Here is a 20,241-nt window from a genome sequence, read left to right as displayed (position 1 = left end):
TGGGTGGTGGAAAATTCCCTTTCAGCCTAAGTTAGCTGTGCGTGTTCCTGGGCTGCTGCCTTGGGGAAGGTTTTAGAAGGAAATGATCCTATTAGCAGCAAAGCCTGCAGTGCTTGGGCTGGTGAGCAGAGTGCCTCCCTCGTGGAGGAGGAGTGAGTTGGGCTTCCGCTAATGTGTGCAGCCAGCTTTGGTGCAGCCTTGTATAAATCTCTATTTTTGTGCTTTTAATGCAATTGTGTGCAGCTGAGCTATCAGCTTGGTTTCCTGTGTGTGGCGGTAGCCTGAGGTGCCTCATCTCATCGCCACCAGAGCGGCTTTGATAGGCCTGCAGCCTGTTTTGCTGTGCAGCAGGAGACGTTTCCCTTATGGAGTGAGCAGCATTAAGCCTGCAGCCATGCAGCTGGTGGCAGCTGGCTGGTAAGCAGGAGATGGTGCTGTTTGGGGCATCCTGCTGTAAAATCATCATTTTCCATTTTAATCTAGGCAGGAGTGAAAGGGGAAGAAAGATGTGTGTTGAGTATGAGTCATAAAAAAAGAGCCATGCTGATAGAAATTCCAGAGTGGTAAACCCAGACAAGGCAATGTCTGGGAGAACAATGCTGACAAAAGCCATGGGCAGTTGTTTTAAAGCCCCTGGAGATTCTGGACTCCATGCTGAAGGAAGGTTGCTGAAGCTTTATGGGAGGTGTCAGAGGAGCAAGTGTTCTCCCCCGTATGATATGTGTGCATGCCAGAGGAGCAGATGCTGATGGAACAGCATGCACATGGCAGGCTGAAAGCATGAAGCATCTGCTGTGGGTGTCTGTTTGAAATCACAGAAAGGATTAAAAAAAGAAGGTGGGAAGGAAGTAAAGAAAAAATACTCCTGAAGGTTGCACCCATGGAAATGCAGTACCCACTCCTAAGTACCAGAAACACACTGCCCTGGGTGGGTACAAATAATTTCTGAGCAATTTGAGGTACAAATGCAAATGGGAGAGTAAACATAGATCATAGGGCATCTGTACATGCTCTGGAAAGTGACTTAATACTGAGAACCTAGCCAAGGCTCCCAATTGTGCTTAAGTAAATGGATCTCATCTAGGAAAAATGTATAGCTATGGTGGAAGCATACAAGGAGAGAAGAAAAAGCTCTTCCAAGACAACTGGCTCTCTCAACAACTAAGTGTTATGCACCTGCTGTGATTTAAGACATAGGAACATTTTGTCTTGTACATTTTTTTTTCTTTTTTTCTTTTTTTTTCCCTTTTGTCTAGAGCCTTTCTGTTTTATTCACTTTTCTTTCCCAGAGAGGTCTTTGGATGATAGCACAGTATGACACGACATTTTTCTCTTGTCAGAAGGATGGAAGAGTCTGTAGGAAATACAGTATGTCCTCCATAATTTTGAGGAACACAAAGAGAAAATTGAGGGAGTTGTTATCAATCATGAATGACCTGTGGTGACTGTGGAGCATCAGGATTGCATGACCTACTTCTTAGATGTTTCATGAGTTGGGAAGGAGTTCACTTATGGAAAAATTATCACTGTTCTGTTGTGTATTTGGACTCTTTTTTCTTATGTTTTGAATAGCTCCCAGTAAGGTTTTACAGCAAGTAAAATCTGAAGTCTGCCATCACAAATCTTCACTTTGGATCCACTTATTTTGGTCTCATTCTACTTTAAGCATTTTGTAGAGTAAGAGTTGACTCTTTGCACTTACTCTTGATTTCTGACTGTTCTTTTCAATGCTGTAGCATTTATACTTGTGAAAAGTAAGAAAGCTCAGCAAATACTCTGGAGAGAACAGGACTCCAAAGTGGGCCTTTATTTGTATGCTGCTTTCGTCTGCCAGCATCTGCTTTCCTTTCATTATCTTTTCAGTGTAGCTCTTTGCTGTAAAACCCATTGGGGTATATAGTTGTGGTTAAGATTACAGATCTAGAAATGTGTGAGAGGAAAGGGATTAGGAACAGAGTTGCAGCAAGAAAGAGGTAGCATGAGGAAGGGGCTTCCACACTCCCTTTCACAGTTTTTTCTTCACATACCTTTTGCTCCATCATGTATACTCTTGTTTGACTGCTTTTAGGACCTGGGCTCTTGCCCTTATGGTCAAGTGTAGTGTGTAGTGTAGGTGGGTTTCCCATTTGTCTCTTAGTTGCAAACATGCACACACTTGCTCTTCTCTGGTAGAAGCAGGATAGGTTCTCACAGGTGAGACCTTTGTCCCATCAAGTGTTACAACACCGCATAGCAAAGATGAAGCAAAGGTGTTGTTTCCTCACTTTCTGAGCAGTACAGTGTGTTGTTTTACTCATCTTTACTACTAGACAGCATAATTTTGCTGTTTTGGAAGACATCCAGTGATAACAGCAGTGTTGTAATCAGGTTCTAATCTCAGCACACTGTTTAAATACATATATCTCTGTGTGACAGCAAGGTACTGCAGTAAATTGCAATTGGTTTCTGTGGGTTTAGAGTTGACTTAATAGGTCGTTGGACATGCCATTCTGATGGAAAACAACTTAACTGCATTGCTACTATCTCCTTGTAAGGGTCTGTCATATGACTGCTTGCTGGTCAGAAAAAAATTACTTTATTAGGTAGTGATACTTTTTTATTGTAATCCTCTTACTTGTGAATTTGAGTCTTTAAGATACAGCATGGTAGATTTGTCTTGTGCAGTCCCCTCCTGTTCTAAAGTAATATTGGCAGAGATTTCATACCTCCATTATTTTGGTGCCTCTTTCTGCAGCTTCTATTTGGAGCTGTTTCAGGTTTAAACACTTTGCATTTGAAAGTATGTAACTGGACTATAGATACACCATAAAGGCAGTGTGAAGGCTTTCACAAAGAACTACAAGCCAACGGTGTCACATGGCTGTGAGAAAGCTACCACCCGATTCTGCATGCATCCAGATAAATAACTCCAGTAGCAGCCAGTAAATATGAATAAGGTGACTAAGGGTGTGGAGAGGCCTTGCCTTGACCCCATTTTCAGTTCTCATCAGGTATGACCAGGGAGAACTAGCAGGGATGCAGAGAGCTGCTGGCATTGGAGCAGAGCAACCAGAAACTATTCAGCCTAAGAAAGGAGAGGGTGTATAATTCCTGTCTAAACCTGTACAGGGACAAATGAAGCAGTAGGAGAAGCTCACATCCAGAGAAGAAGGGGAACCAGAAGACAATGCAGTCACAAACACAAACCAGTCTGAGTTGGCCAGGAGCCAGATGAAGCTGGAAAATGGGAGGAGGTTTCCTATCCTGAGGCTCTGTGTTGTCATTTTGGTGTATACAGAGGAAGCAAAATAATAACAGGCTGCTGTGCCACTGTGTTCAAGCAGCAGAGGCCTTGACTTCACAGAATCATAGAATCATTTAGGTTGGAAAAGACCTCTAAGGTCAAGTCCAGCCATTAACCTAACACTGCCAGGTCATTACTAAACCACGTCCATGAGTGCCTCATCTCCATGGCTTTTAAATACCTCCAGGGATGGTAACTCCAGTACTTCCCTGGGCAGTCTCTTCCCACGCTTGACAACCCTTTCAGTGAAGAATTTTTTTCCTAGTATTCATTCTAAACGTCCCCTGGCACAAATTGAGGCCACTTCCTCTTGTCCTGTCACTTGTTACTTGGGAGAAGAGACCACCTCACTACAGCCTCCTTTCATGTAGTTGTAGAGAGTGAGACCCAGTGACCTGTGGCTGTGAGAGGACAGCAAAGCAGGGTTAAAGTGTGTGCTGGGTAATCCAGCTGGGAGGAAAAGGATCAGCAGAGGCAGGTGGGGCCAATCTCACTCAGCCATGTACATTCAGTTTAGTCTTGTATACCAAGGGATTGGTTATATATCTGGAGATACAGATATATATATGGAAAGTTGTTGCCGTCTCCTGCCTCATGATCTTTAGCTCTTGCTCATCGCATTTGGAAATGATGAAAGAAATGTCAAATTTTGAAAGGACCCAGGAGCACAGAAATAATTCCCTGACCTTGTTTTTTAGTTAAAAGTTTGTGGGTTTTGTGGAAAGCTTCCCCCGTCTGTGTCTGAGTTGGTGTCTGACGCAAACAGAAGTGACTTGGTAGGAAACAAGATGGAAGGTAAAGAGTCTCATGGAGTAACTTCTTCATTTAAAGTTTTTGAGATCCCTGATCTCTCTCCCTTCCTAATCCAATGAAGAGGCTGGACAGTGTGCTAGACCTAGACTTCTGCACCGAGTCCAGATATGCCATCTATATCTGGCCAAACTGACTCGACTGTCAGCATAGCACAGTACAGGCAGATGTCGTAGCTCAGAAAGACCTCTACAAGGCATCACTGCTGCAGGCTCTTCTGATCCCACTCAAACAGGTATCCCCTCCAGAAAATGAATCATGAAGCTTCAATCCACCTCCTCTTTCCCATCCCTGAAGGGGAGAATAAGGATCACTTTCTGCAGAGGGGAACTGCCATCATCAGACATGAAGAAGCTGTTGCTAGGGGGGCAGCCTATTAAATAAGCTTTATTGATGACTGAGTCCTATAAACAAAACTTGTGCTATGAGGGTAGGAGTACTGAAGGTATTTGTAACATGTTTAGAAAAGGTGAAAAGTTCCTGTAGGAGACAGTGGGACTAAAATATTTATGGCTTTATTATCAGCAGATACCCTTAAAAGAGAATTGTAACCTCTGGGTTCAGTCGTGCAGAGTGAACTTAGCATATAGGCTGCCAGTGCTTACAGCTAACACAGGGTACACCAAATACTGTCAGGAGCTTAATTTGATGCATTGTTTTAATTTTTCCCTGACACACAAACCACCAGAGGTGTATGTGTTTGCAATCAGTGCAGCAACCTAATGCTCCAGACTGCAAATGGTACTTTCATTTGCCATCTGAAACTTCTAAGATGTAGTTGAGGGCTTTCTTTGTAAAGTTTTATTCTGAAACATACTGACTCTGCTAGGCACTTTACTTGAGCTAAAGGCACAGAAAGATTTCGTGTAGTCTGCTCTACCTGAGAGAGAGGGAACCTGGACTTCCGTGTACTTACTTGAGTTTTGCTTTGTTTAACACCTGTTACTTGAGGTAAAACAAATCAGGCCTGAAATTCCAGAGTGGGAGGTGGACAAGAAGTAAGCGATTGACTGTGCAAGAAGACTTTCGCTAAGGACCTGTGAATGATGCTGAAGCTGATGGGATTTGCTTTGCTTTTTCTGCTGTGGATTTTTTGCTGGGGAGGGGGGAGGTTGTTTTAATTTGTTTGCTTGTTTTTTTGGTGGTGGTGGTTTGTGGTTTTGTTTGTTGTTTTGGGGGGGTTTTTTGCCTGTGTCTAGAAATTTACATTCAGGAAGTGATGAGTTTGCAGCAGCTGGTACAAAAGGCTGGGAAATGCCAGTATTAGGGGTTTCCCCCATGCCCTTCTTGCCCCTATTTCTTAGCACAGAAGTTATTTTCATTATATTGTCACATGTTATTTTTTCCACAGAATTCATGTCTCATTCATTGTACTGGAGAAATGGGGCTCCTGGCTTGAGCAGGTCTTGAAGACAAGTAAATGCTTGTGGTTCTGCTTTATTATCTCTCTCAGAAAATAGAAGGTGGGTACTAAGAGAGGGTAGAACTGACTGAAGAAAAAGTATGATATCACAATCTGCCAGCAGTTGCCACAAAAGTTTTGCATGATGCTTGTTATGTCACCAAACCCTGACTCTCACAAATCATGACACTGGTTACAGGTTCCTCATTCTTTAACCACAAACCTTCAGGTATGACGTGTATGAGCCCTGTTTGTTCACAGCTGCAACTGAAGTCAGACAAGGCTGGAGTGTGAATAAGACACTTGGGTTTAGGTACATCAGCTGACACTCCAAAATGCGTGCTTTTTCTTTCCTAAGGCCTTCTGTGCAGCAGATCACAGGCATTTTGGGAAAATAATTACTGGCTGGAAAAAGAAAAGATGGGGAGTTTCTCAGTCCTGCTCTGGGCAGAGTCATATAAACACGCCCTGAAAGGACAAAACTAAGCAGAGAAAAGCTCTTCAGCCATGAAGGAGGATAACCAGGCATAATGCATAGATGTAAGGTGAAAGGGAGCCAGGACTAACAGGCACATTTCCCTGGAGCTCAGGTTGCTGGTACTAATGTTGGCTATGAAATCACAGACTATCCAGAGCTATCCATCCACAGACTGGATGTAACTTCGTGATAGAAGTTACAGTGTGGGTCAGGAGCACTCCTCTGAAATAAAGCTCTGACTAGCCATTCGTTTGATGCTGTGGTTCAAACGTCTTGTTCCTGAGGCACAAGAACTGGGATCCTCAGATGCATGTGAGCATCTAACATAATCCTGCTGAACAGAAACCCCTCGAGTATGGATGTAGCGTCCCCAGTGCCCTTGGCTCTGCAGATCAGCTCCTAAGATCTGTCTTAGTAAATTCACACCTGTTAAGGCTACTCTAACTTCAGTGCTACTGAGCTTTTGACCTTGGTTTTGCACCCTTGATACTCGGGTTTTGGAGAAAAGGGGGTTGGTATGGATAAGGATGTACACCAGTGGGTATGGGCTCAGTGTATTTCTTAAGGGCCAGTCAAACTAGTTTGCTCTGGTGGTGAATACGTGAAGAGCATGCACCCTTGGTACCACCCATGGTACAGAATCTGGGATATAGGCATAGATAAGGAGACTGACCACTTCAGAAAAGCTTGGGAGAGAAAAATAACAGGACTGAAATCCAACAGGATGGGAGATGGAGGAGAAGCAAGGGATTGACTGTGCAGAAAGACTTGCATTAAGAACCTGTGAAGGATGCCAGAGCTACCATTAATCTCAATTCCAGGAAGAATTTGTCTCTGTGAGTCTGTTATGGTATGTGCATTAATGCACTCCACAAGTCTTCATATACTGCATGAGTTTTCCTCACAAATGCTTGGGGCTGGAGGGTGGTGTGAATATAAGACTGCTGCTGATCATCGGTAGAAAATCATGGAGACCTCTTTGATGATGGGGAAAAAGACTAATACTAGTGAATTGGGATCTAGGGAGCGGCAGGGTGGGCAGCCTCCCTCCATCCTTTGGGTGGCAAGAATCACACAGCACATGCCCTGGGAATCCGTTTTCAGACTCATGAAGTACCAGGTGGCCAGTCAGGACCAGTCAGCATGGCTTCACCACGCGCATGTCACACCTGGTCAGCCCGGATGTGCAGGAACAGCTGGCTGTGGAAACAAGGGGATAGCAGTGGGTATCATTTATCTTGTCTCTAAAATGTCTTTTGATGTGGTGTCCCACAGGACTCTCCTAATGAAATTGAGGATAGGTGAGGGAGCAGGAAGATGGATTAGAAGTTGTCCAGACTGCCAGACTCAAAGGTAATAATCAATGGCTCAATGTCCAGGTGGCAAAGCATAGTCAACAGTGTCCCAAGGTCAATGTAAAGGGTCAGTATTATTTGATATGTTCATCATTGATCTCAGATGATGAGCCAGAGCACACCTTCAGTCATTTTGTGGATGGCATTAAATTGTGTGCTGGGCAGCAGAAGGCTATGCTGGATGGTAGAGCAGCATCAAAAAACCTGAAAGCTGGGCCAGTGGAAACCTCATGAAACTCACCAAGAAGTGCAGGGTTCAGCACCTGGGGCAGAATAATCCAGGCATCAGAATAGGCTGGCGACCAACCTGTGGGGGAGCACATTGTATATAAACTTACCCCCTCTATCCCTTTTATACACTATCTTCCTCAGCTGTACAGACTGTGTTCTTAAACTATCAGGTGGATGGATGGCTGTAGAAAAGATGGATATTCTTGGAGCTGCAAGGACACAAGTTTTGGGAACCTCTTTCTGGATATAAGAAAAGAGGCTCTTTACAGCAATGGTGGGTCAGTGCTAGAGCAGGTGCCCAGGACAGCTGAAAAATTGCCATCCTTGGAGGTAAAAGTCAGTTGCACACAGCAACCTTCTCAAGTGAGTGCCTTCATCTAACTCTCTGTTTTTCCCTGTGTTGAACAGGGTTTGTAACAGATGATCTCCAGAGATCCTTCACAATCCACATTGTTCTGTTACTATGGTCTAGGGAGGTAGCAAGCATAGTTCTCCTCAACTTATGAGCGCTCACCTTTATCTTTCTGTCCTTTTACTCTTGAAAACAGAAGTTACATGGAGGATGAGCCCCTGGAACATGTAGTTCTATGAAGTGACCTATGCAGAAGGTGAAATGCTTGCCAAGTGCCAGTCACTGTAAATGGGCTAGAAAGGAACATTTACTGATCCTATCTGCTGCTGGCCTTTTTTCTCCGTCTGATTAACATTACTCTTTCCAACCTCTTGGCATTCAAGCAAGGCTTTTTGTAGAATTCCTTGCATTCAAAACCCCCTTTTTGAGACACAAAGAAAGCAACGTTTGCTTGGCTGTACTCTTGACCTTCTTACCTTGTTTTCCACTACCACCTTCGTACCCAGGCAATGTGATCTCCTGCTCACACGCTCTTTTCCAAGTACCAGACTGGGTGTGGCGTGCTGAGCAGAACACAAACAGCAATTTCACTTGTCAGGGAGTTCCTCTGGCCTGACAGCTCATGCTGTTGACTCACTGTGAGGTTTTTAACCTGGAGCACTACTGCTATGGGACCCAGTTTTTCTGGAGGACAGTGCTTCTGGAACACCTGAATGGCACTGTGCATGTGCTGTGCCTTTCAAAGAAACACAGTAAGTGGTCGATGGCTGCTAATCGTTGCCTTGATTGACACCCACATAGAAACTGGGATGTTTGGTGTATGGTAGGAAGGGAAACCACTGTCAGTAATCCTTTTACAGCTGCAGAAGCCATAAGGTATTTGTGTGAAGGTAATGAAATGTGCATGGAGAAAATCCCTGTAAATGAGTAATGATTAGCTTATATCACTATTGCTTATTTGGCCTATTGTGGGGGCTTTTGGTCGTTTTATGGATTGGGATGAGGGCCAGGGTCAGACTTTGGAAACAAAGAGAGTATTTTTAGTTAATTAAGAAAAATTATGCTTGAGTTCTAAATTAAATCAGAATACCCTTAATCTGCCCTGCTGCGAATGCTTTTACGCAGATCTCCTGGCAGCAAGTCAAGCATTGTCACCACTCCTGTGCCTCCTGTATTTGTTATTTAGGCATGTACTTTGGGATTTCTGGTGAAGACAGGGCAATATTAATGCTGCTGTGCAAGCTCTGAGTGAAACTTCACCCAAACATGGGCAAACAACTCCAAGAGAGACTTGTAAACCAGAACGACTGCAGAGAAGCTAGGGACAAGTTGTGTTAGGGATCTCTGTCCTGAACTGATTCATAGGTTGTACAGACTCTGTAGTCATCTGACTTTCTACATCACATGGCCATTAAACTGTACTCCTGAACTGACTCTATTTTGACCACAGGTGCACGTTTAGGAAAGGGGAGGAGAAAGGAACCTGACCTGAATTTACAAAGGTCCATTACCAGAGAAGTCATCACAACTCTTGGTGAAAGGTCTTAGTTTTAATTACCTTCACAGGTACTTACCTTCCATTATCACCACATTTAAATATTTATTATTTATTTGTACTCTAAACTTCCTTCAAACTTCATCTGATCAAACGATCAAGTGAACTTCAGTTCACTACAGCCAGGAGATTTGATGTGATGTCTGTTCTGGCACACATGCTGGTGGAGGATCCTGCACATTACCACAACAATCATCAGAGGTGGGAAGAACTGGGACTGACTTGTAGCAGTGGGTTTATGTCCTAATATCCTCATGTACATCACCACCCTAGTAATCTTCATGGAATAAGGCTCTGTTCTTGGCATGCACTGAAGAAACACTGTCAGCTTTTCAACTTCTTTGGCCTTGTATGTCTGTCCCATGATATGTGGACTGAAGAGAAACAGAAAGGGATAAATGTGAAAAAAACCCACATTGTTTCATTTCTCAATCCCTGTTTCCAGAAATTTGCTTTAAAAATCAAAACAAGCTGACCTAGCCAGGAATTCAAGAGAGAAGCATTAGGATGTCTTTTATTCTTTCGTAGTGTAAATATAAACCCCTGGCATGATACCCAGAAGACATTTAGTTTTGCAGCTGTGTGGCAGCGGTCTGTATCCTTCTGCAAATCACCTGCATCTATTCACACTTAATGGCACTGTTGTTTGTTCTCTTTGACCTGACAAACCCAGAGACATGAGGATTAAGTTTCCAGACACCTTGAGTCTTTTTTCTTAGTGACCAATTTGAATTTCAGGTGGAAGTGATCCAATTGACTGCCTAGTGAGATATGGCACACCTTTTCAGCCTTGAATATAGTTGTAAGTCATCAGTGACATCTGCCTGTGTTACTTTACCTGGTTAGCTAGCACTGACTCTGTGGTATGTGAAATCTGCTGACTTTATATTAAAGGATTGGGTTTGCTGCCCCACCTAGAAAAATAAAGACATTGAAAGACACCATCTAAATAATGTTTACAGAGGATTTGAGCCAAGCAGTCTGAGGAGAAGAGACTGCTACAAGAGATCAGAGTGGTGTGTAGTCTGCTGATTACTAGTTTAATAAAACCAGAAAATAGGTGTGTGTATGTATGCAGGGAGAATTAAGGTAGACTGTGTAGACTATGTATTGTGCATGGTTTGCTTGAGAGTAGGCTGGAAAAGAAATTATTCATGTGATAATCGGTAAATTAATTGGTAAATTAACAGCTTTAGCAGTTAGCTGTGGATATTCCATAATAGGACTTCATAAGGATGACCATTTAAAATGCACCTCCTTATAGCTGTTAGAAGTAAGTGCCATGTATTTCTGTGACTGAGAGACTACGAATTTTTTACTTATGTTGTTGCCTGAATAGAAGAATGAGCTTTATGTATGAGCTTCACACACTTTAAAGCTGTATCTGGTTCTGTGTGACCCTGCTAGCTGTTCAGAGTACATTTCACTGGAAACCTTAACAGCTTTAAGAGATTTCATTCTAAGTATCTTAATGGAAGACACTCTTGTGTTTTTACTCCATCTAGTCACTGCTGCATTCATTAAAAAGTATTTTGAATCAAAATGGCTACAAACACCCTACACTTATTTTTGTGCTTTGTGTGTACAAAAGGTTTTTGCTTGTGTGCTAGCTAAACACACTGCAAATGCAATTAATCACAGAAATTTTTTTCCCTTCTTGCCTTACCTTCTTTCCAAATAATCAGTTTTAATTGGGGAGAGGGTGATTATTACACAGGCATTCACTTTCCAGTGTTCTTCTTTCGTTCCTGAACAGGGTGGTTCACAAAATATCCACTTGTTTATGGTGGAGCCAATACCTACATTTTGCTTTTTCAGTTATTTTTCTAGGGTTGCATTCAGGTGTTTCATTAAAGGGGCTGATCTAATCCTTTGAAGTTTTACTACTGGCTTCCTTAAATCTGGATTAGTTTTAAAACTAATAATTTTTAGCTGGATAACACCCAATGAATCTGGATGGTGAATAAAGCAGCATAAAGGATTATCTTTATTGTGACTGAGTCAACCTACATGCACATAACCTTATTTTTGGCTGTGAACTCCCTTACATGATTTTGTTTTTCTTCACTAATTATTGCATGAATCCAGTGGACATAGGTTAAAAAAATAATCAATCAATCAAAGCAAGCGTTTTATCATTTCCTTTTCTACTTCTGTTCTGCCATCTTTCTGGTCCTGTGGCTGAATCCAGTATTTTTTGCTCAAAATGCTCTCCAACTTGGAATCTTGCTAATTTCTTCAAAGCTAAAAGACATTTGAGAAAACATCCCAGGTGTCTGAAGAAGCCTGTTGTGTTTCATCTCCCCATGTCACTGCTGCTATAGAAGCTTAAAAGTGCTTGCCATCTTCAGCCTCTCCTTTCCCAGAGACTGCAGCCTCTCACCTCCTGCCTTCTCTTACCCTTTACCTTGTTCTTCCCCTCGGCTTCTTTCCAGCCTATGTGGAAATTGTCACTTTTTGCAGCTGTCACACAATGCTGTCCTTCCTGCCTGTCTGCCCCTTCACCTCCAAATGCTATCAACGTGCTACTCTAGTTCTACTATAGGTCATCCCAGTCTGTTTTTTGTGTCCTACCCAATGTGTTTTTCAGTTACATCCTGTCCTTCATGGAAGTGTTCTGGCCGTTGTCTCCTGATTCCCTTTCTTTCATGTCCTAAGGCAGAAAGATGCTGTCCCTTGGAGCTTTCCTCTTCAATGCCCCTCTGAGTGATGTCAACCCAAACACAGCTTCAGCTATTAGCTTCTTTCTCCCCACAACTAAGTCACGATGTATGCTCATTACAGCCCTTGGGGGGTACATAGCCTTGGCTAACCTGTTTCATCAGAACCATCTGTATCATTGTACTTCTTGTTACTCAGACCTGTAATCTTGTTTTCCTACAGTTTGGCCCTAATGTTCTGGTTTTGTCTAAATATTTTTATTCCTGCCTGCACTGTGTTTTCCAAACAAGATATCCTGTCTCCTCACACTCTTGTATCATTTTCCTGGTCTCAGCCATGCTGTTCCCACATGACTGAGTTGGCTCCTCTTCTCTGGCCTCTTTTCTGATGGTGCCCATTTACTAATCAGTTGTTCACACCTCCTTCCCTCCCTGTTCATTACTCTCTTATTCCTCCTTCAGATCATCTTCTTCATGCCTCACTTCTCCTATGAGAGCAGAAATCCCCTCAGACTCTTCCATAGCTTTGTTCAGCCCTGCTTGCCTGGCTTTTTGGCATCTGAGGCAATGGCTGCTCCCTTGCTGAAGGCCATATCTCTGATGGGTAATGTGGCTGCAGTGATGCTGCCCTCCTCGGTGCCCGGCAAAGGAGGCAGGTGATCCCACCTGTGTCCTGATGGCTGAGTGTGGGGAGATGTGTGTAAACAAACCTACTGGCTTGGTGACATCATCCTAAAGCTGTCATCCCTGCTGCCCCTCGCCATGTAACCTCGCTCTTCATTGTGGCTCAGCATCCTCCTCGTGCTGCAGTGTTTGCTGGAGGAGCAAACACCCAGTTTGCTTTCTTGGCTGAGGTGCTTGGAGCCAGCTCCTTCTCCAAGTCACCCAGTGACTATCCAGTGATCTTCCCTGAGCCCATGTTTTCACAGCCCAACCCACTGAGTAGAAATGTTGGAGGTTCTGACTCGGAAATAGCGATGCCGATTAGGACAGGCTGATGAAATTGACCCCCTCAGCTGCACCCTGTAGAACAGGATGGCTGACCTTTCCACTTTAGCAGCCTGCTCTGCTGTGGTGACCCACAGCCAGTGTTTAATCAAAATATGAAAAAACACTATACTCTTCCATTAATTGCCTCTGTCAAAAAAAAAAAAAAAAAAAGGACAAACATTTGTTTAGAAGGTGGAAACTTGCCTTGTCGTGTCTGGTCTCAACTGGAAAAGATCAGAAGATGTATTATTATTTTGCTGTGTTCTCTCTCCAGATTTTATTGTCCAACCTGCCTATGCATTCTGTAGGCTGTTTGACTTCTAGGGCCAGGAATGTCATCAGGAGGTTTCTGGTGCTTGAGCTGATGATAGTAATGAGGCTCAAGGTAACGGGTGGTCTGTAAGGGACCCATGCTAAACACCTTACCAGGAATCACTGATAGCTGCAGCAGAGACTCCCAGAGTATTCCTTGAGCAGGGTCATGAAGACAGCAATCAGCATTTTCCAGGGTGAACAAGACTTGGCAGTGCTCTCTACCTGTAGGAATGTGATCTCTTTTCTGCCCTAACACTGTCAGCTCTTTACAGTGTTTTTCCCATTTGACCCACATTTAATTTTGTTAGCATAATGTCTGGGAGTTTTTTTGAAAATGTGTCATAGGCTGACTCACAGTAAAGAAGTGATCAAAACAGGACAAGAAAATTTCAGGCAAAACAGTATTTCGTGTGTGTGTCTAACTGATGTTATTTGCCTTTCTCATGCTAGATTGCCACCGACCAAGAATTTAAATTTGGGAAAGAAGTTCATGCCTAAGATCCTGCTTTCCCTTTGGTGAATCCCAGGCAGCACTCCTGAAATGAAAGCCCTCATACATCTATTAATAAGGGCAGTACCTGGGCCATAGCACATAAACCATAAGAAGTTGTGACCAAAGATTAGATGCTTGAACACAACACCAGGATGTCCTTCTCCAGGCTCCTAGAAAATTTGTTCCCAAACACATTCTCACAGAAGACTTCCTGGTACATAGTGTCACACCAAGACTGTAAAACTTTAGGGGAACCCCTTATGAATTGGATCAAAGTGCTGCATTTCAATGGGTCCTTTTTCTGCTAGTAATACTAGCCAGAAAACAAGATGGAAAAATGTCATGTAAAAAGAGAGATGTAAGATTAATAATGTTTCAAAAGTCAAGCATAACACAAAGGCGATAAAACTTCGAGAAGATAATGGTGGCCTAGCAGGACTGGGAGAGAGCATACCTTGAGAAAAGCTTCACTCCATTCATATTTCCAAGGCAGAACATCTCCCTGAAAAATATTTGTGCAGGGCTCCAGAAATGGGAGAGGTCCCCACATGCCAATAGATGTCTCCTGTACCTATGGAGATGCCACCTGCTGTGCCCACCATCCAGCTGGATGACCACCCGTGTGGGTGGCTGGCACCAGAAGACATTTGTGATGTCATGAACTGCAGCATGCTATCCTGCTTTTTAAAATGAGCTCATTATCAGATGCCAGGAGAGTCCCTTGCCGGGGTGTGTGTCATGTCACTGAACTCCACGACACCCTGGTGTAACATGAGCATCGGCTACGGTGCTTTCCACCCATGCAGGGTAAATGCCTGGGCCGTTAGCTTTTAGCCTGGGCCAGGTGCTGCTGCACTTAAGTATATACAGCAGTCCAGAGGAGTGCAAGTGGCTTTTCTAAGCCACAGTTTAAACAGGGATTGCATACAGGTGTAACTTCACCCACTTTCACCATGGATTTGCTTGCAGAACCCTCTCCCACTCAGTGGGCAAACTGACCCTGTGTAACCAGAGGTAGATGGAGATCAGCATTCAACCTGAGAGCATCCTGCTTCAGCTCTGTGCCTGACAAAAGCCCTGCTGGCTCCAGCAACAGGAATTCAGGTATGTGAATCAGCACAGTGGAAAATATTTGTGTATTATTCCGAAAATCCAAGCTGATGTTTTCCGAATGAGACTGAAAAATCCTCTGACTCTATGCTAGGAAGTAGCACAGCCACTGGGACTGGGCTGTCTTTTAGTTTGTTTTACTTAAGCATGAACAATACCACCTCATTACATTACAATGTATAATGTGAACTAATACATAAATTACAAAAGCTAATACATTCTCATTCTATAAAGACTGATTGTTATCATAGTTAGGGAAGGGGATTTTCTTAGCAGTGCTTATCTCAGAAGCTATTGGAAGGGAATATGGTAGTACACTTTAATTGGCTGCTTTTGCATCATAGGATGTGTTAATGATTTGTTGGACAATTATTAAGCTGGTTAATCAGCCCATGAAGAATGTAGTTATGAATAACACCTTTTGTACACAATACACACGTGTCACTCTGAAAAGACAAGACCCATCTCCCTCTTTGCGATGTTGCAAAAAAACATGAGAATCTCCAGAAACAGTTCTAGCTCCTGCGATTCACAGCAGCTGGATTATTTCTTCAGTATTTCTTCTGGGAGAAAAAAAATATCTTTGTTATGTTTAACATCAGTAGATTTTAAGTAGCACCTTTGCAACTTTTTCATCATTGGCACTATCCTTGGCAACTTTCTTATACTTCTGAAAGAAAGGCTTTCTTGAAAAAAAATACATTTTTGCTTTTTCAGTTGGGGCAAATTCATTAAGCTGGCAAAGACTTTAGTAGTAATAATCATACAGTGACCTTTTCTTTTAAGAGCTGGAAAGCTCGTAATAAATGAGTCAGTGATTAAGGAAAGAGAGGAGCAGTTGAGTGCTGGCTGGAAGGACTGCATTCGGCTCTCTGCCGTGGGTTTCCTCTCTGCCAAAGTGTGAGGCATTTACATCATTCGTGGGGTGGTGGTGGTGTCGGTATTTTGTATAGCTCTTGTTTGCAGAGTGCTCTAGCTGAGGCTCAAACTCAGACTGAAGTCTCAGCACCTCCGTCCACTTGCTGCTCAACTGAAGGAAGATGTACTTCTGAAATAATCTGCGTATCTGAAAATTCATATTCTGAAACTTCATCCCCTAAATCCAGTGCCCCAAGTTAGTGGCCACTCTGGACTTACCTCAGCTTCTCAGCTGTTAAAGGGCAAACTGTTATTTCTTTTGACTCATGCTCTTGCTGAAAATATAAATGTGTGCATATCTGGGAATATTCCAGTGCTGTACTCTGAATTTTACAGAGAAGCACACAAGGAAAATTGTAATTCTGCTACCACAGCAAAGTATGACTAATACAAATCAAAAGGTGCAAGGGGACTGCAGAGTGACCAGGGAGAACGTTACAGTTTGGATGCCAGTTAATTGAGTATCTTCTTTCCTGTGGTTAAACCACAACAGGCATGCATCCTGTAGAGAAAATAGTATGTAATTAATTAAAATAATATCAGGTTAATGCATACACAGCCTTAATTATTATGTACCCTTATTTTTGAGTCTTTGACTTTACCATTTCTGTAACATTTTAGCATGGTACCTGCATGTGAGCCTGTGCACTGATTATATCCTAATTAACGTATTCTGAAACAATAAAAGACAAATTTTCTCAAAAAAAAATCATCAAAACAAAATGGAGTTTAATACTTCAAACTACCTTGGATTAGAAAAGCGTTAGAGAAATTAAAAATGCCCTCCAAATACGTAAATGCTGTCATTTCAAAGTTGCTTCATCTCCTCCTTTCCCCTTCAGGCTTCAAGTAAATTCTACCCTGAGGAAAACCCTGTGGAAGCTGGGCCTCAGGAAGAAGTTGAAAATTAGACTATGAACTTAAAGGAAACCTCATGACAACTTTGAAGTGTGTAACAGTGACTCAGTGGAGTAACTACCTATAATTCTCCCCTTGGAAAGCAGATGGACTTCTACACGTTGCTTGAGAGAGCGTGACGAGGCCACTCCTAAGGGGAAGTGTACTATTAACAGGAAAATAGTACGGCTAACGGCGAGCGCCTCTAACAGCCTTCCACATAGGAGCTAGTTTTGGGTGACGGGTTTAGGTGGGTTTTTTTAAGTTGATGAAGCCAGCAGAAGTTTTGGTGAGAACAAGAGAAAGGTCCTTTCTCTCCTGTGGTAGGCAACATTTCAATCTTATGCAGCAGCTACAGTTTTTCTTCTAATAAAAATTATAAACCAACTTTGGTGTTTCTGTCAGCTTTCAGTCCTTTATGGCAAATCCATTCTGTTTTGTGGCTGTTGAAATTTGTTGCTTGTAGTTTATCCAGCAAGAAGCCATAAGCCGCATGACCATGTCACGGAGCACCTGTTCCACTAGAATTTCTTGGCGTCTTCTATGTCATGTTCGCTGGGGTAGTCATCATACTGATAATTTCAGTGAGAAGCATGAGCTTCTTAATATAGATTATTAATAAGTTTATTTTGGTGATAATTTCAGTGAGAAGCATGAGCTTCTTAAGTATAGATTATTAATAAGTTTATTTTGGTTTCTTTAACCCTGGTTCTTGCTGTTTCTTAGTCCTTCCATCTTTCCTGAAAGTTATTAATACTTCGGGGCGGCTCAAGTGGTGAGTCCACGTTTTCATCATCCCTCCAAGATCTGTAGCTCAGTGAATTCTTATCGATTTTGCAAAAGGCAATTGTATTAAAGTGGCTTTGTTGCTCAGATAGGGAAACAATAAATAAAAGTGCAGACAGATGTATAAATGAACCATGTTCTGCAGCAAGAAGACTTGTGAAAGAACACAGGCCCCAAAATAGACATTGAGGAGAAGAGTGACGCAGGTGTGCTCAAACGCAGGTGGCAAGCAATTCTGCACATGGGAAGCAGGGAAAAGATGGCACACTGAGTCAGTTTGAACAGCAGTGAGGTAATTTTTTTCCTTGCAAATAGATGTCTTGGGAAAAAATAGATGCTGTGTGCCAAGAGGCTATTGATCACATTGCTAAATAAAGTAGTAGCCTCGCTTCACAGTAGGTTCTTCTAGAAGCACCTGCTAAGCGTTGATGAGGAAAGGACTGCAGTCATTCCAGCGTGCCAGCACAGTGTGACATGACACAACCACAGCAGCAAATGGAGGGGCTCACAGTCAGTGTTCAGTACCACCATCTGAGCCCTTGCCTCCTGAGTCACCCATTAGAAGGGACAGCTAGAGCTGAAAGACCATCATGCAGCAATCTCAAGACACGTGGGGAAAAGCAGCGTGACAAGATGGATTGCCCTGCTGTCTGGTACAGGAAAGCAAGGAGGGCTGCTGGGGAGTTCCCAGCCAAAGAGCCTAATGACCAGGTAAGTGGGATGGGAGCAATCAGCAAAAATGCTACCGCTCCTTGTCAGGGTTATAGGAATCAGAGAATAACGCTGTAGGGTTGCTCAAGCAGAATCCACATTTTCATCATCTGTCCAAGATGCCATGGCTTGTCCTTGATACCTCAGAGTAGAACTGGCTGCACTGTTTCTGTCCTCTAAGCTATGAATCCTGTCCCCAGGTGACTTTGGTAAATAGCAATGGGATTCCATCCTAATTCCAAGTGAACATGTCACGAAAGAGAATGATGAAATAGTGACAGGCTGCTGGTCACCTTCTGGATAGAAACTTTGAGCCAAAGAGGACAGTACAAGTGTTAGAGCGGTGAGCATTGCTCCAAGAATCAACTGTTAGAAACACAAACAGTGCAAAATGGTAAGTCATGGAGCAACTTACCACAAACACATCACTGTTCTGGAAAACAATAGTACTTCTACAGCCATCATCCACCTGCTTCCTTATTGATCTGAACATCCCTGGAGTCAGTCTTGGTAGAGTTTCTAAACTATTATGCCATATAAGAGGAGGGTTTCACAGAGGTGTTGGAGGAGCTAGGATGGCTGGCACGACCTTGATAGTCCAAGGGCATCCTTTATGCATCATGGATGGCTTTGAGGATCTGAGAAACAAAGGTCCAGCTCCTTGCTGTGAACTGGGTCCTTTGGTCATGCTTACTTCACAGTGAATACTGATGCTTACTTAAGCCTGACTGTGCAGTATGTGACATAAACAACATATACCTAAGGAAAGATAATGTCCTACTACTTAGAAAATCAATACACTTTATACTTAAAGACTATTTGGTACAATGGTTAATGAATGAGATTTTCCTAACGTGGGCTAAGAGGCCAACATTTGGGGGCTGGAGGCCTAGCAGGAGAGAGGCCAAGCCAAAAATACCCTCCACTGTCTAGCTGCAGTCCAAAAAGCAGCTGGACGTGGGCACCTTCCCATTGGACTGACAGGCTCTCCGCTTTTCCGAGCAGTTTGTTTACAGCTGTGTCTAAAATAAACGTTGCCTATTTTTTTTTCGCTCCTGTTATTCCTGTGGAGCGAGTTGGATTCCTTTCTGACTCACGCATGATTAACTAACTTCCAGCTGCATTATCTTTATTGTTGCTGCTGATGCACAAGCCAGTGCTCAGCATGACTCGCGGATCCCAAGCTGCGCTGGCGAGGCTGCCACTTACAGAAAAGGGTTTTTCCTGAGAGCTGTGGGGTTTGGGAGTTTGTGGGGTTTTTTCTCATTTATTTATTTATTTAATAGACAGCACCTGCTTGCTTTCTCGGGGACCGGGGAAATAAAAACATATAGCAACCGGTAAATGTGTCCCGACCCACCCCGTGAGGTGCTGCTGGCGGAGAGGCCGCGCCCGGCGGGCGAGCGGGCGGCGTCGAGGGGGTGCAGGCGCACGGCTTGAGGGCCGGGTCCGGCAGTGGCTGCGAGGAAGCGGTTAATGCCGGGCACCAGGAGCCGGGAAGGAAGAGGCCGAGCTCCGCGGGAGCCGCACAGCGGGCGCCCCGCCGGCCCCGCTCCCTCAGGGCCGCAGCTGCTGCCGGACCGGGCGCACGTGCGGGCGCGGCGGCGCGCGGGCACGTGCGGGGCGGGCACGTGCGGCAGCAGCGGCCGCCGGGCGGGCCCGGAGGGAGCGGAGAAGGGAGGGAAGCGGCGCTCCTGCCGCCCCGGGGCAGGGCGGCCGGGCTGCCGGACGGGGGCGGTTTTACCCGCCCGTTCGCCCCTTACATAAGCCGGGGGCGAGTCCGTCCTCCATCACCTCTGCTGTTCCCCTTCCCCCCTCCCGGGAGCCGCCCCCCTGCTGCAGCGACGTGACACGCCCCCTCTCCATCCCTTCCTCCCTCCCTCCCTCCCTCCCTT

The 20,241-nt window shown here is 44.0% G+C and overlaps 1 protein-coding gene across 2 annotated transcripts in view; it reads left to right on the top strand.

The window, feature by feature from the left end:
• Window positions 1–17,226, top strand: part of CHST10 (carbohydrate sulfotransferase 10) — a 36,667-nt gene extending 19,441 nt beyond the window's left edge. For both annotated transcript variants that reach the window (XR_007630863.1, XR_007630862.1), the window contains 3 exons: window positions 5,445–9,477; window positions 14,894–15,028; window positions 16,795–17,226. The gene's annotated coding sequence lies outside the window, so the exon portion shown is untranslated. The remainder of the gene's footprint in view (window positions 1–5,444; window positions 9,478–14,893; window positions 15,029–16,794) is intronic.
• Window positions 17,227–20,241: the final 3,015 nt, after the last annotated feature.

This window comes from Myiozetetes cayanensis, unplaced genomic scaffold (assembly GCF_022539395.1).
Source record: "Myiozetetes cayanensis isolate MyiCay16 unplaced genomic scaffold, myiCay2020 scf5-8, whole genome shotgun sequence".
NCBI classification, from domain to species: Eukaryota; Metazoa; Chordata; class Aves; order Passeriformes; family Tyrannidae; genus Myiozetetes; species Myiozetetes cayanensis.
The sequence above is the reverse complement of the archived record's forward strand: the minus strand, read 5'-3'. Positions and strand labels throughout refer to the sequence as shown.